Source organism: Oxyura jamaicensis, chromosome 1 (genome assembly GCF_011077185.1).
Source record: "Oxyura jamaicensis isolate SHBP4307 breed ruddy duck chromosome 1, BPBGC_Ojam_1.0, whole genome shotgun sequence".
NCBI classification, from domain to species: Eukaryota; Metazoa; Chordata; class Aves; order Anseriformes; family Anatidae; genus Oxyura; species Oxyura jamaicensis.
Window position 1 is genome coordinate 97,916,489 of NC_048893.1, and position 15,194 is coordinate 97,931,682.

Genomic DNA, 15,194 nt, shown 5'->3' on the forward strand with positions numbered 1-15,194 from the left:
CAAAAATAAAATTCGCGGGGTTTATAAATTTTTCTAAAAATTTTACTCTTTGCCCCCCCCGGCGGCCCCCCCCCCCCAAAAAAAAAAAAAAAAGCCTTATGATTTTAGTATCACAAGGCTCATCGCTGGGCCTAAGCATTTACTTGTTTTTTCTTTATATGCCTCAATTCTATGTAATGTATGCAATACAGAAAAACAGAAAAACTAGTTCTATGTTTCTATGTTTGGAAATTTAAGGCTGAGTTTTATTTGTTTGTTTTTGTTGTTGTTGTTTGGGCTTGTTTGGTTTGGTGAATACTAGCACCCTATTCCTGATTTTTTTTTTCCCGATTTTCTGTTTTGGGAAATGTATGGAACATAGAACTACATTAGAACATTCAGAATTTACTATGGTAATAAGAGCTGATAATCTTGGAAAGGTAAAAAATTTTGAATGTTAATTATAGAGTGGGTGGATTTAGGCAAATTTTCCATACTGCCTATAGTGCATGTGCACTCTGAGAATTTTATTAAGAGAGACAAACGAGAGCTGAGCAACAAGACAAACACTAGTTCTCAGAAAATGTACTATACAACCTAGGTAGCTCAGGGTAGAATAACCATTTATCATTTAAACAGTGTTTTATAGCTTCAATCACTTTAATATTAGCCAAAGGACCAGTGTACAGTAAGTTTCTACTTACAGCCTTGACTCCCAGCTGACCTTACTGAGGTGGTATCAAGACATCTGCCTAGGATGATCACATTACTGATTACATGATTTATTTGTTGCATTTGTGAGATGAAGACAGAGTTTAAGAGGAAATCAAAGTCATTTGTGCCTATAAACCATGCAATAACAATTCAGCATGTTTACAGGTTTATTTTAGAAATGTTTGCCTGTGTTTCACATAGAGTAACTCATTACTGGATATCAATAACTTGATTATGCAAAGTAACAATCTGTTTTCAAGCTTCCAAATATACCAAGTAAATCACCTGCATCTAAACTTCCTCGTGTTACAAACTATAAGTCAAAAGCCATGCATTTTTTTCTTAAAACCCCGTTATGTCAAAAGCCAGACCCCACTATCAACATTTCCTATTTTGTCCAAAACTACTATATAGTCTTACTTTTGCAATTGAAAAATTATTTGTGTCAAATGGAAACAAAAGGTAGTAAAAAAGAAGTGATGCAATCGTATGCTTAAAAAAGAAGCAAGCAAACAAGGGAAAAAAAAAATGGCAAACAAAAACAAACAAAAACGACCCTAAGCACAAATTTTATCTCAGTTGTTTTTCATTGTCAGTGATGCATCTCCATCAATTTAATACTTTCTCAACTAGCATATCGTGATTTTGTCTGTCACCTTGCTAGAGATCATGCCATAAGCCTAAACTAGTTGGCTTCAGAACAGTTTTCCCAATGCCCTTTGATTGCAGAGGACAAAAGGATTGGTAAGGCTGGCCATACATAAAGCACTTCTGTTTCCCCTTTATCTCATAGTCTTGCTTTCAGTGAGAAACCAAACTAAATATGTTTATACATGGGCAACTCTTAGACAGCAACCAGAAGATCTGTGGGAATGTGAAAAGAAACAGAAGAGTTCATGGAGGCAAATGAAGCTGGCAACCCCTGGGACAAGAGCACAGCAGGAGTTTGGCAGCTCCCCTCTCCACAGCTGGCATGATGCAGACACTCTGGGACCATGGGCAGCAAGCTGGGAGTGCTGAGCTGCAAACTGCACCTTGTTAGGGGAATTCCTCATCCTAGGAAGAGATTTAATTGCAACCATCTTCAAACAAATTGAAAAATAACCAGAAGGTAAGTGAAATATTCATTTAATAATCTCAACAAGACCTTTAATAAGTGCTAACGATCATACCTGAGAAAATATCTGATTCTGATTCAGAATTATTAATATAGGTGCAGGAGGGATGATAGGAATTGACATCAATTTAAGAGGGGGAGCAGAAGTGAAACTTGCTAAATAAAGTAACTACTGTTCAAACACCTCACTGACCCAAATACTTGCTAGCTTTTCAAGAGATGAGATATTTTGACTTCTATGCATTTTTTCAAGCAAGAAAGGCAGCTTTCCTAGCGTGTCCTGCACAACATTGTCTTAGTCACACATTCTGACACCTTTCAATAAATTCCCAGAAGCAGCTCTTCTTTATGATCTTCAAAGAAATACATGTAGAGTCCCAAATCTCTGGCATGCCAGGGAACAGGCTCAGATGAGATCTAAATCAAATACTCTATAGTATTCCGTATAAGTTAAAACCACATTACACAATAACAGTGATAAAACCACGGTGGTATAATCACAGTATAATCTAAAATCGCACGATCACTTCTTCATCCAAAGGACCAAAGAAACAAAACAGTCTGGCTACTCAAATCAATTAAACCATGTCTTTCTTGTGGTGGATCTTGTCCTTGGATCAACCTAATATGTATTGTTGGATTATTATTATTATTATTATTTATAATGGTTATAGTTATGTCATTTCCAAGACAAATCATACACTCATTTGTCACTATCTTTACAGTTATGGGAACTGAGCACTGACAACCTTTTTATTTTTTTAAAACAGGTCCAATGTAGCTGATTCCAATGAAACAGTTGGTTGCAGTGCCAGAGCTGCTGTAGTTTCTTCACTGTCTGAAGTAATTCTAGAACAGAACTAAAATGATTTGACCCATGCTGCGCTGTAAGCTTTTACTCAATTTTCAATAAACTATTACTCTGAGGTCTTCTTCCAGCATTATATTTCATCCCAGCTTCTCAGATGATTTGAATATCTGTATTTTATATTATTTTCCTCAAACATATTAGTTTGTATTTTTCCTATTCAAATCTCATTTTGTAATTTTCTGTCTGATTCCTTAATCTCACTTGGTCCCCTTTGTGTTATTCCTTTGTGCTCTCTGGTGTTCACCTCAAATTCTAATTTATTCTCACCTGCATATTTCATTAACGGATTTTTACTCCCACATCCACATTACTAATAAAGACATTAAACTGAATGAATCTCCACAGAATGCTGTTAAATATCCCCCCCAAACACATACACAATCCAAATGTAATACTTTAGGCCTTTATTTTACAGTCAGTTCTCAAGCCACGTGACAATGATCTTCTGCAAGTCATTGGGAAAAAAATTGTAGTACAACTCTGAGGTATGAGTCAAGCACTTTTCTAGACTCCGTATATACATAGTGAATTCCTTTTATCCACTAAGCAGGTAATGATATCAAAAAAAAAAAAAAAAAAAAGGCAAAACAATCAAAAAAATGGCAGAATTTGTTTTTAGGAAACAGTTGCTGTACTTTATTACTTGATGACTGGGTTTGGGATTATAGAAAGAACAATCTGAATTATTTTTTATAACCTTTGTGCTGCGATTTATAGACCATGGTTTTCAGCTTTCCCCAGGATCATTTGAATTCCCCTGGCATCTGGACCTGCTTCTGCTACTCACAGTGTTTAGTACTAAACCCTTGTTCTCAGGATAGAATAGCAGGGCAAAAGGCTCCTCCAGACCGACCCTTCTGCTGAACTATGGCGAATCTTACAGCAGGTTCTGTTGTGAGTGCTGCAACCAAGTATGCTGTGATACATCTCCCACAGACTACAAAGTCACCTTTGTGCTGTCTGGAAAGCTTCCATCACACTCTCACGTGGGAGACGTGCCCCCAGCTCAACCTTCTGACTATGGCGTCTGGGAAGATAGCATGCCCTGTTGCTTTCATGCTATTTTGTTTTTGCTCTTTTCTGACTGCTTTCTGACACACTTTCTTCTCTTTGTTAAATTGTTTCCCTCCCTAGCAATTTTCTCCTAGCTACTTGTGTTCTTTTCTAATTACAAGAAGCAATTAGAGTAATTCTCCTTCTTTCTACAGGTTCTGTCATTTGACTGTGGAATCCGATTAGGACTGAATTCAGCTGTGGTTATCTATCTAGCAAACTATGTGTGTGCTTTGGGAAGGTAAGTTGGAGACCTATTGTATTCATTTAGCTGTTTAAAGCAATATTCAGCATTAATAAAAAAAATGCTGCAGTCTTTCATTAGGAAATAATGCAGTGACTGGAAGAGAAAATTCACTTTTTCATATCCTTTATTTTAGACTTGTGCAAAGACTGCACCAAAAATAATCTAGGGAGTCCAGCCACAAGGTAAAATTTGGAATTGTCCCATAGCGAGCAATGCCCAGGAGAAAAAGCAATTTGCCTTAGAATAACTATTGGAATAGCTGATTTTTAAGACTTGCTGGACTTCTCAGTTCCAAAGAGGATATTTTGACATCTAAACAATGTATCAAACCAACTACTAAATAAATAATTAAGCCTGTGTGGGCTGCTTATTTGCATTTCAAATAAAACACAAATCAAATATGACATTTAAAACTTTTCTCTATTGGTTATAAAGAGTGTTAAGAAGAACTCACACTTGTAAAAGAAACTTGTTCAGTGCTTATAAGACTGACCTATCCATAGTGGCAGTCATTATAAATACAGATATTCCATGTGATGATTCAGGAGAACATTTGTGGTTTAATATGTTCAAAGGTTAATACTGACAATAAAAACACCACCTCCGTTTTTCTGGGCAGCCATTCTCCAAATCCCTTTGGCCAACAAACTCAGTTCTGACATAATGCTTGCTTAAGGTGTCCTGAGATGGTTAACTTTACTGTAGTAGCGTTAGTCTCTGGGGATTTGGGCTTGCTGGTTTTTTTTAGTGATGTAAAGCCAAGCTGTCTTCTCTCCTTCTTTCTGCAGCAAAAAGGACAATGTCTGGTAAGAATTCTGTTACAGGCCTTTGTAGTTAATGAAAGTTAATTTGCAATAAAGCAGTCCTTGGATTTCTCCAGTTTGAGAATCAGCCTGTTTAAATTACAAAACGATAGTAAGTAAGGCATGAGGGACACTTCTACACACTGCTGTCAACTTGATGTGTGCATCTTCTGCATGAGTTGTGCTAATCACTGTAGATGTTACCAAGAATGTACAGGGTCAGCAAGGATGGTAAGAAGCAAGCATCTCTAGCTCATTACAGATGTTACAGCACAGGGAAAATGAAAACTACAGAGTACATTTGTGTCATACTAACCTAGATGTTCTGAATGCCCTGTAGATGAAATTCTGCAGGCACTGGATCCAAGACACCTTGACACTTGAGATATATAAAACAAGCACCTAAAATAGCTATGGATTAAGCTGCTTTGATTTTTATTATACAATGCACATACATTTCATATTTTCAATTCACTGTTATTTTAAGGCTTACAAACATTATGATTCTTAAGAATATGTTTAGCACAAGCTCTATATGTAGAATTTAGCAAAACTGTATATTTTTAATCTTTATTAACAATTTTGAGATCTGCGTATTTTTTTATTTTATAATAGTTTCATATAAAGCCACAAGTGAGCAGAATGTATTAAGAAAAGGACAAAATGTTCATCTGAGAGTTGTTTTTTTTTTTTTTTTTTTTTTTTTCTGGTGGTGGTGGTTGGTTGGTTGATCATTTGCATTGTTTTGCTTTGTTTAGTTCTGATTTTGCCCCCCCTCCCTCCCCCTACCCTCCTTTTTAATCTTATTTGAATCCTTACCTGCAATTTTGAGTTGGATTTTCTTAAGTCAAGTTTTTCTCTGTCCAGACGCATGTGCTTTCAGTGTATCCTTGCATGAAATATAGATCACTGTAGACTACCTAGCAAATGAGGCTTTGGCTCCCTTCATGAAAAAAGCAGCTAAGCAGACATCTGTAAGCAGAGGCACAAACTGAATTTTCCAAGACAGTTTCAAAGCTAGCTCAAATTGCTAAAGTTTTAGTAAGTATTTGGGCAGGAACTTAAAATACGTGGTGAAATTCCCATCTAAAATTAAAGTTCATTGTCATGTTGCTGGAGGAAGTTTTAAAAAAAAATTCAGGGACTGGTGGATTCTCTTCTGAATCTTTTTAATATGGCTGGTCAAAAATGTTCTGTTGAACATAACTTCTGAAAGAAAAATGGATTTTACTAAATGTTCCGGGGCCCAAGCTTTCAGTTTCAATAAATAGAACTGTGTAATAATAAACTATGTAATAATAAACCCCACCCCACCCCCCCCCCCCCCCCCCCCCAAAAAAAAAAAAAATCCCCATTCTTCTTGTATAGCAACTTGCAGAGCAGTAAGTTCTTAGTCAAGGATCTCTGTTACAGAATCATAGAATCACAAAATCATCTCGGTTGGAAAGAACCTCCAAGACCATCAAGTTCAACCATCACACTGACCTACGAAATCCAATCAATAATCATGTCCCTTAGCACCACAAATATGTTAGCATTTCTTCCTATATTTTTCCTATAGCTACCGTTTTGCTAAATTTTCAGTTTTTTTGTCTAAATCTAGTTTATTCTACCAGCTCCAGCTGATAACTATTAAAGAAATTTAACTTTGTTCCCTGTCATTTACACATATTTGCAAACCTTCTAGTATACAAAAATCTTGCAAAAAGTACAAATCTAACTTGTTCACCATGTCCATAGTGAATAAAAAAAGAAGTTAATTAGACTAGATTGCAGCAAGAAAGAACTTAGATATTGTGAAGAACATTGTGATGATAAAGATATTGAAAGCAACAGAATAAATTGTTGAGGGAAAACTGTAGCTGCCATCATGGGACACCTTCATTAATAGGTTAGATAAGCATCAGCCAGGAATGACAAAGATAAAGTTGACCTTGTCTGAGGCAAGGTGCCAGGCTACACTTTTTGAGGTACTTTTCAGACTAGTCCATGATTCTATCCCCGCAGCTGTATATGTGTTAGTTTCACAGCTGTCAATGGGACAACTCAGAAAAGCTAACCTCATGTGAAAGACTCTCCACGGTCAGAACATTTACATCTGCAGTCTGCCACAATCAAAAAATGAAAAATATATATTTTTGTAGTGCTCTGTTTTCTGCTTTTTGATTTGTTTACCATCTGTTCCCTAGCATAAATTTCTTAACATATATTTTATACTATGAAGAGAGAAATTATTCTAACTTTATATGGAAAAAGGTCAGATTATCTATTCCTTGGAAAATTCCTTTTGCTTTTAAAACCGGGTTTTTATATAAAAGCAATACCCAGGAGAAAGCATGTATAAACAAATGTATTCACAATCATTAAATATTATATTTTGAAAAAAAAAAAAAATAATAATAATGAAATAGTGAGAGCTTTGAAGTTTCTCAGGATTTCCATGTTTTAGTTTCCTGATACTTCTCTAGTCATTATGGAACTGAAAGAACAAAACTTTAAAGGGACCCAAGGATAATCTATCATCCCTGCAGCATGGGTGGCTGTTCTTCCTCAGGAAGAACTTTAACAATTTTAGGGAGCCCTTACTGCAACTGGGATTCCCATGAGCTTTCAGCTCCAAGTTTTCAGGTGTTGTGACAAGAAACCTTGAGATCTCTAATCCTAGGACAGTCCGCAGTATGGAACTGTTCTTCAGAGAACAGTGCTTAGAGATACCTTGAAAACTCAGGCTCTGGCACAACGTCATTCCAGAAAAAGAGAGCTTGGAAGCGCAGCAGTTCTTAGAGCCACCTCATTGGCACCACTGAGCTGAGTTCTTCATTCTCCACTCATCTGGTATGATGAGAGTAGGCTGCTGGAAACACTGTTTGCCTGTTATCACAAGATGGTTGAATCCGTTTCCATAACTTTCATAATTCAGCATTTTCCAGTAAAAATCTGCTTTTATTTGGAAAATAGTGAAGCAGGTTTATATTTAATATTATCTAGAGCTCTGGATGGAAATCTTTCAAAAGTACTTTGTAAGGAAAAGCAAAGATGAAACAAAACAAAATAAAGCAAGAATGAAATCTATTTGCCTACAAAATCAAAGTTATTTCATTCACTAGACCTCCTTCATAATTCTGCCAATTTTAATGGGCTTGCTGTCACATATTTCTGGGGGTTTTCAAATTTTGCTTCTCTACTGCTGTGTGGAAGAGCAATGCCAGCAACACATGAATTGACTAACAAATTGAGTGTATATTGGAAACAGTTACTTTGTCAATACACAGTGTGCTGCCAAATGCAAAAATGTCAAACAAACTGAAAAACAGATAAGAATTCTTGTTTAATCTCTTATAGTTAGTGTGGTTTCACTTGCTCATTGCAGAAATTGCAGGTAAACTGTTTTCAGTTAGAAATGATTTTAATTGGCAGTCTCTCTTCAACATTGCATAAATCTTAACCCAATGAAAATTACACAATTAGCTTCAAACTATAAACTGTCAAAATGGATCCTCTATAAAATAAAATAGACTAGCTTTGTTTAGTCTCAGTATTTTCTCCATCCTAGAATTGTTGTTAGGTTGTTTTAATTGTATGTTGTTAAAGAACGATTGGATGACATGAATATAAACTGCTTAAGTATTTATGATGTGGGCCTTAATTAAGCTTCACTTCATTTCTTACAACTGCAGAAAACACAAGAACCTAGTCCAAAGTATTTTGGTAAAAATAGGGCCCTACATACTTTGAGTAAAAAAGGAATTTCTTGGATGGGAGACCATCTGGAAACCTGTTCAGAAATAAAAGAGGAAGGAGATAGTGAAAGGTCACAAAGCAGAAGATAAATTGCTCAGACTTAAAAGAGAGAAAAAGAATCTGAAAATCCTGAACCCAATTGTATTATAACATTCAATAAGGTCTGACTTGCAGGTTTATTCTCAGTTCTTTCTTTAAAAAAGTAGTTCCCAATTTTTTCTTCCCTGTATACTCAAACAGGACCTTCATTCTCTTCTCTTCTTTCCAGCCTACAATAACAATGATTGCTAATGTTGTCTACCTTGCCACTTTCCCATTGATTTTATTTCCTTTATCTGTTGTGGTACAAGTGAGACATCAGATTTTAGAGTCTACGGTTTTTATAACAAAAAGCTGTTTGGTTTATGATTCAGTATTTTATATGCACTGCAAATTCACATCTGTTTTTACACTGTTGAGATGATTTTTGAAAAGAGTATGCTCAGCTTCACTTTTAACTTCTCTGCTGCAAAATCCTTATAGGATGGTTTGCATAATGCAGTCTTTCTGTTCACTTGTTCTTAAATTACAGCTACTGTTCTCATGTATTGGGTACTCACATGATTCCCATTTGTTCTACATCTTTGTGTCCATAAAGTTTCATTTTTCAATTAGATTTTTCAGGTACCATTTCCTTCATTTCTATTTCTTCTTAGTGCTTTATGCTACTTATCTACTGTTTTATGCTTTAATGATTCATACTTACTGATCTTCCTAAGGAATGTCTACGCTCTAATCTAACTTTGTACTCCAGCACATGATTTTTGACATACCTTTGTGGTCTGTACACACAATATATTTATGTATCTGATACATTTTGATTCTATGTTTCTTTGTACAAACGGGGAAGGAAGGGGAGAGGAAATGAGTTAAAAGATTCCATTTAATGCACTCAATGTACAGACATGCTTATTTTAATTCTTATATCTTTCTAACATCCTCTCTGCACAGGTGCCTGGGGCGAAAAGGTAGTGTATGTGTTCTCCTGTGATGGACAGGGCTATCTAGACAGGAGTTCTAGAGACAAAAATTACCCAACTCACACAGAAACAGCAACGATGTGCTAATGTAGGTACAGGTTTGTTGATGAATGTTATAAAAGCTTAAGGTTGGGTGTGCTCTATTGATGACTGGTGTTATCCTAGCAACACTTACCACTTTCATTCCCAATCCCATGTCCATCATTTTTACAGTGTTCAATAAGTTCTTGTAATCATTCGATCAATTACATTTATTGCTCAAATATTTCAAGCTAACATTTTATTTATTTCAGTGGCAATGATGCAATTGTATTTGTTTTTATTTCTTTTCTTTTCTTTGAAGACTCCCATCTCATTAGTCCTACCTGAGTGGTCTTTCATTTAAGTTTATTATGCTGATGTTCTCCTGGCTTAAATCCATTCCCTAATTCTTGAAATTAGTTTCAATTTATTACAGAAATAGGCTTCTTCAAACACTAGAACCTTGTTTTTCACTTTTCTCCTACTGTCTGATTGTCAGAGTGACATGGTAGTCCTTTACCTCTATTTTTTTTCATTGTTCTGAAGAGTATGGTACTGTGGCATTACATCCTAAATCAAGAAATTAATCACTTGATTTTAGAGAAAATAAACCAAAGAAAAAGATTTTTGTGTTTGTGTGCTGCAGATTGGAAAGTCTGCAGGAATCCAACAGAGAATGATAGATTTGGAAGATATTTAGAGCATATCCTCCTTATACCTGCTAAGCGTTCTAATTGTTTCATTATTGGGATAAACAATGTGCCATCTCTCTGTGAACATAGTCAGAGTTTATGAAATATTTCTCATTAAAGACATGCTGTACTAATAGCTATAAAATAACCACAGAGATGCATTTTAGGAAATGAGGCTGGCTTGGGTCACCACAGGAGATACGCTGATATTAGTCATTCTGCCAATGTTCACAACTTTGCTCAACTTATTGATTTTCTGCTGAAAAGGGAAAAAAAGCCAATCTATCTGTTTTTCATGATGAAAATCAAAGAATAACATGAAAAAATCCTTTTTTTCCCCTCTCACTAGATTCATGACATGTCTTTCTTCACTGGCACATTTAATGACAAGAAACTCCAGTATGGTTTAATGGCTATAAGCCAAGCTAATTACACAATCTGAGATCTTAGGTTTCTGTAAGTCAATATTCAGAACAATTTAGAATATATTTGAACAATGTAGACATAAAGGTCAAGTTACAATATTAATTCTTTCTAGGTAGGTCCAATATATTAAAATATATTTCTCTCCCTGTTTGAAAAGTCAGAGCATTCAAATACAATCAAGATACTTTTGTCAATTATCCTTCTACACCAAATGACAAAATAGGTAGCTTTGTGCTGTGCATACTTTCTTGCATTTTAATGATGTGAATTTCTTTCTGTCAGCCATAAGAAATTCAGAGAAGTGACCCCTCAGCAGCTTCTTTAAGTGGTACTCAGCAATAAATAATTTATCTTTAAGAATAAGGACTTGGAGACATTCAGCATAGGAGTTTAATAAATAATATGTCTGAATACTTTTACAGTATATTGTCATATCTGCTCTGAATGCACAGGCTGATTTTTTATATTGAATTCTAAATTTGGGAAGTATAATTTTTCCATCTTTCCATAAAACTTTGGGCATTTATTTGTGGGTTGGGAGGTGGCAAATTCAATTTCTTCTCTTCGAGGAACTGAATGCAGAATAGGATAGTTTATGATAATACATGCAAAAACTTCTGTAGATATCTTATACCTAGTGTCATTCTTTCACCCACCTCTGAAGAATAATACCTTTATTGTTCTGTGTGTTAGTGTTCTGTTTGACAGCACTGGTGAATTTCCTGTGGTTGTTTGTCAGTTTTAGTACAAAGTAAATGTTGCTTAGATGCTCCAAATTGATTATGTTCACCCTCAGGCAATTTCACAATAACCTATTGCAGATTAAAATCACAAACCGCTATGTCACCTCCAGTCCTTATTAAGATAATTGACCCTCCTACTGAATTAATAATCTACAACCTGGTTGCTTAAATATGCTTGCTACTAAATAGTTCTCCTAAAGTCTAAATGGTAACATATTTTGATGAGATAATGGAGATTGTTTGTCTTTTTATCCAGTTAAACATCCTGGACTGACAAGAGCATATTGTTTAAAATTCATCCTGACAGAAAAATGTGGAAAACTCTGAATTCTCCAGGGAAATTTTTCATAATTTCTAAGTTATTTTATTCATTATCCCTCTGATATTCAAATGAAAAAAAAAAAAAAAAAAAAAAAAAAAAAAAAAAAAACGGGTGACAAGCTAAGCTTTTCAAACTTAAAGTTATATGGTAGAAGGAATCCTTCTATATTTCCTCATAATCAATATGGTTTTACTTGAATTTTAAAATTAGTAGGAATTTATCTAAATATGATTTAAAATTAATATTTTCTATGATAATTTGTAATTTCTAATAGTGATGATGAGCCTCAGGATAGTTTGAATTTCTTTCAGTATTGAGACTTATGCATGTTATTAACTAGATGTATGGCAAATAGTTGTTGGTGTTTTTTTTTTTTTTTTTTTCCGTTTATATTGCCTAGCCTGTGCTCTTTTCCCATACTAGAGCTGATGAAATGAACATGTAGTAACATATAAAAAAGCTTTGTTTCTCTCATTATAGCAACCATTTACATCTGGTTGTCATTTTCCATATCTCATTGTTGCTTCCTACATTCCCTTTCTAAACACTTCCCTTATTTTTATGTTTCTCCTTGTCCCGGTATTTAATGTATACACCTTCCAGATATGACAAACAAATGGGTTGGTTCAAGAAGATTGTTTGAAACCTGTTTGAAAATATGATCCAATTTCACTTCTTAGTTTTGTGTTGTTGTTGTTTTGTTTTGTTTTAGTTAAGTAGAGGTCTTTTTCCTTTCTCTTAAAGCAATGGCAAACATGTCAATAGTTGATTAGTTCATACTAAAGCAAACTGATACAATGGGTGCTGCTACCATACGCAAATTCAAAAAAGGTCCAATCAAGTTAGTACTAGAGTGCGGAATCTTAATGGAGTTCTAGAACATATGTATTGTACTTCACCCCTTAAGTACTGCCATGTATATCAGTGTAAGTGCATCTCCAATTACTTAGTGAGCAAAAGGAATTCTGTGTATATTGCATTCAAGTCTTGAATCCATGTTGTTTTTTTGCATGACCATGTGGAGTCTATTAAGATACTGCAATGAGGAATGTTGTTGAAATCTGAACTTCAGGTGTTAAAGGCTTTTAAGTATAAAAAGTACAGGAAGTACAGAAAGTACTTTATAAAAATGTATAATATGCAAACAAAAAGAAGCTGATGAGAAAAATGTGTATAGAGATTTCTTCATTCTTGAATACGATTTTGCATTATTGATGCAGTATCATCATTTCTTTTTAACTCAGAGAATGATCTTAGATATCAGAAATTTCATACTATGACCTATTGGATAACTAGGCATATTGGTCAATGTCTACTATCAATTTCATTTCACTACATTATACTTAGCACCTAGATCAAAACTTCTTTATGTTAAAATATACATCAGTTACTCTAGAGCTACTAATCAATTTTGTCAACATACTAAGTTTTATAACTTCTTTATAGTGGTACTGTTTCATGGTAATAACTTTTTGTACTAGCCAGCAATACAGAGAAATAGTCAATTAAAAACAACAACAACAAACATACACTATCAAAATAATATTAAAAATAAATCCTCAAAATGGCCAAATTCATTGAAAGAACTGAAATTAATTCTCTCAGCATTCAGCTGCTTTGTGAGATGAGTATACTAGTAAAAATTCTTTATCTTTTCTGACTTTAAAACATTTATTTTTTTTCAGGATTTTTTCTTAAGAGGATATTACTTTACCAAGATCTGTCCAACAGTAGTATTAGATTTAGCCTTCTGTATTTGCTCTAATATATGAAAACATTAACTCGGAAAATAAACAGCGATTATAAAATGCACAGGTGAATAGATCTGAAAAATCTCTGCAATTGTCCAGGTTAATTTCCATATTCACCCAAGTGAAGAGTCATCCACTCCAACCTTGAAAAAGTCATACATCAAGAAGAAGCTTCATCCACATAAAGGGACAGTGTTTATCTGTATGAAACGTCTCCTGAAAACCTTCTGGTTACTTTTGTGAAGTCCAGTTAGTGGAAAGCACTATGTCCTGCAAAAGCAGAAAGCTTTTCAAATAAAATTTGCAATAAATTACTGTAGAAAACATGTCAATAAATTATTGTCCCATTATAATCAACAGCAAATCTTCCCTTTACTTTACTGAGTCTGAAATTGCCACAATTTGATTGTGTTAAGTGTATGTATATATATTTTTATATTTTTTTTAACTGAAATTTTAATACTTACACTTCCACATCCATATGTCTGATGTAAGTTCTTAACCCTAAGAAAAGTTCTATGTCTTTATGTAGGACAGGGAACTACAATCCATGTCTTCCCTCACCACTTAGGATATTGGAAAAATACAGCTTTGTTAAAGTAAACAGGACAATTTGCAAATTTCTTTGTTAATTCTAAGCAGTGTTCTCATAATATTTTTTTCCCTATAAATAGGTTATTTCTCAGAGAATTTTAATCTTATTCCTATGCCTTCAACTTTACCTGGAATGCATCAAGACTTTTTTTTTTTTTTTTTTTTTTTTTAATTTATGTATCGCTGTTATATTTTTCTAGCTCTTAAGTTCACAGTTGACTTCAGTGAAATTCTACATGGGTTCAAAAGATATGGAGTTTCTGAATAACAGTACTAAGTTCTTTGCCGTTCTCATTCTCACTAGCCAGCAAAGTTTTAGGTTCTATGTATCTTAGGACTGATCCCATTCATGATTAGGCCAAGGCTGTCATTCCTTCCATGGAAATGCTATATACAGATAAAGAACGAGAAATTCCACAGGTTGTTTTGTTGTTGTGGTGTTTGTTGTTGTTGCTGTTGTTTCATGGCAAAAATAGCAAATAATGTATTATTACAGTCACTGATACCTTCTGTTTTCCTCAGGGTCCTTTTTAATGTGTCCACAGAGCCTCCTAAAATGTTAAAACCTAACCTAAAATGTTGAAAGATTATGTTGCAAGCAAGATACAAAGCAAGCGTAGTCTTAGCCATAGCCACTTTCCTTGCACAAGAGCAGCATCTGTATTACTGTGGGATAAATCAATTTTAACACTGATCAGACAGTAAATTAATCAATCGGAATTAATAAATGTATATGGCATAATATATACAAAATCTAGAAGGAGAAAAGGATATAGCTTTACTTTATCACAGACTGATCCAAAGATTAAGAAAGCCATGCCTTGTGTGGTACATGACTGTGAGATTTCCAAGATAAAATGTGAATTGTTCACAAAGGTTTCTCATAGGCAAAAATAAGCAGAGTCAATGGCAGTTTTTACCAAAAGGGCTGGTATCTTATTTTTCTGAATGAAAACTAAGTTGACAAAGCTCTATCTGTCTGTTATCTGTTTGTAGTAGAGTCCTGTTCAGTCCATGGTGTTGGAATGGCCAATGTTCATTCCTAAAGGTGCCTGCTGAGCTGTGTTTTTTAACACCCTGTGATATAAACTGTTTTGTAAA

General features: G+C 34.5%; 1 long non-coding RNA gene across 2 annotated transcripts in view; it reads left to right on the forward strand.

The window, feature by feature from the left end:
• The window catches only part of LOC118160963, a 23,624-nt gene extending 11,797 nt beyond the window's left edge, over nt 1-11,827 (forward strand). For both annotated transcript variants that reach the window (XR_004747781.1, XR_004747782.1), the window contains 4 exons: nt 2,581-2,697; nt 3,890-3,975; nt 9,516-9,632; nt 11,683-11,827. This is a non-coding gene — a long non-coding RNA (uncharacterized LOC118160963). The remainder of the gene's footprint in view (nt 1-2,580; nt 2,698-3,889; nt 3,976-9,515; nt 9,633-11,682) is intronic.
• Nucleotides 11,828-15,194: the final 3,367 nt, after the last annotated feature.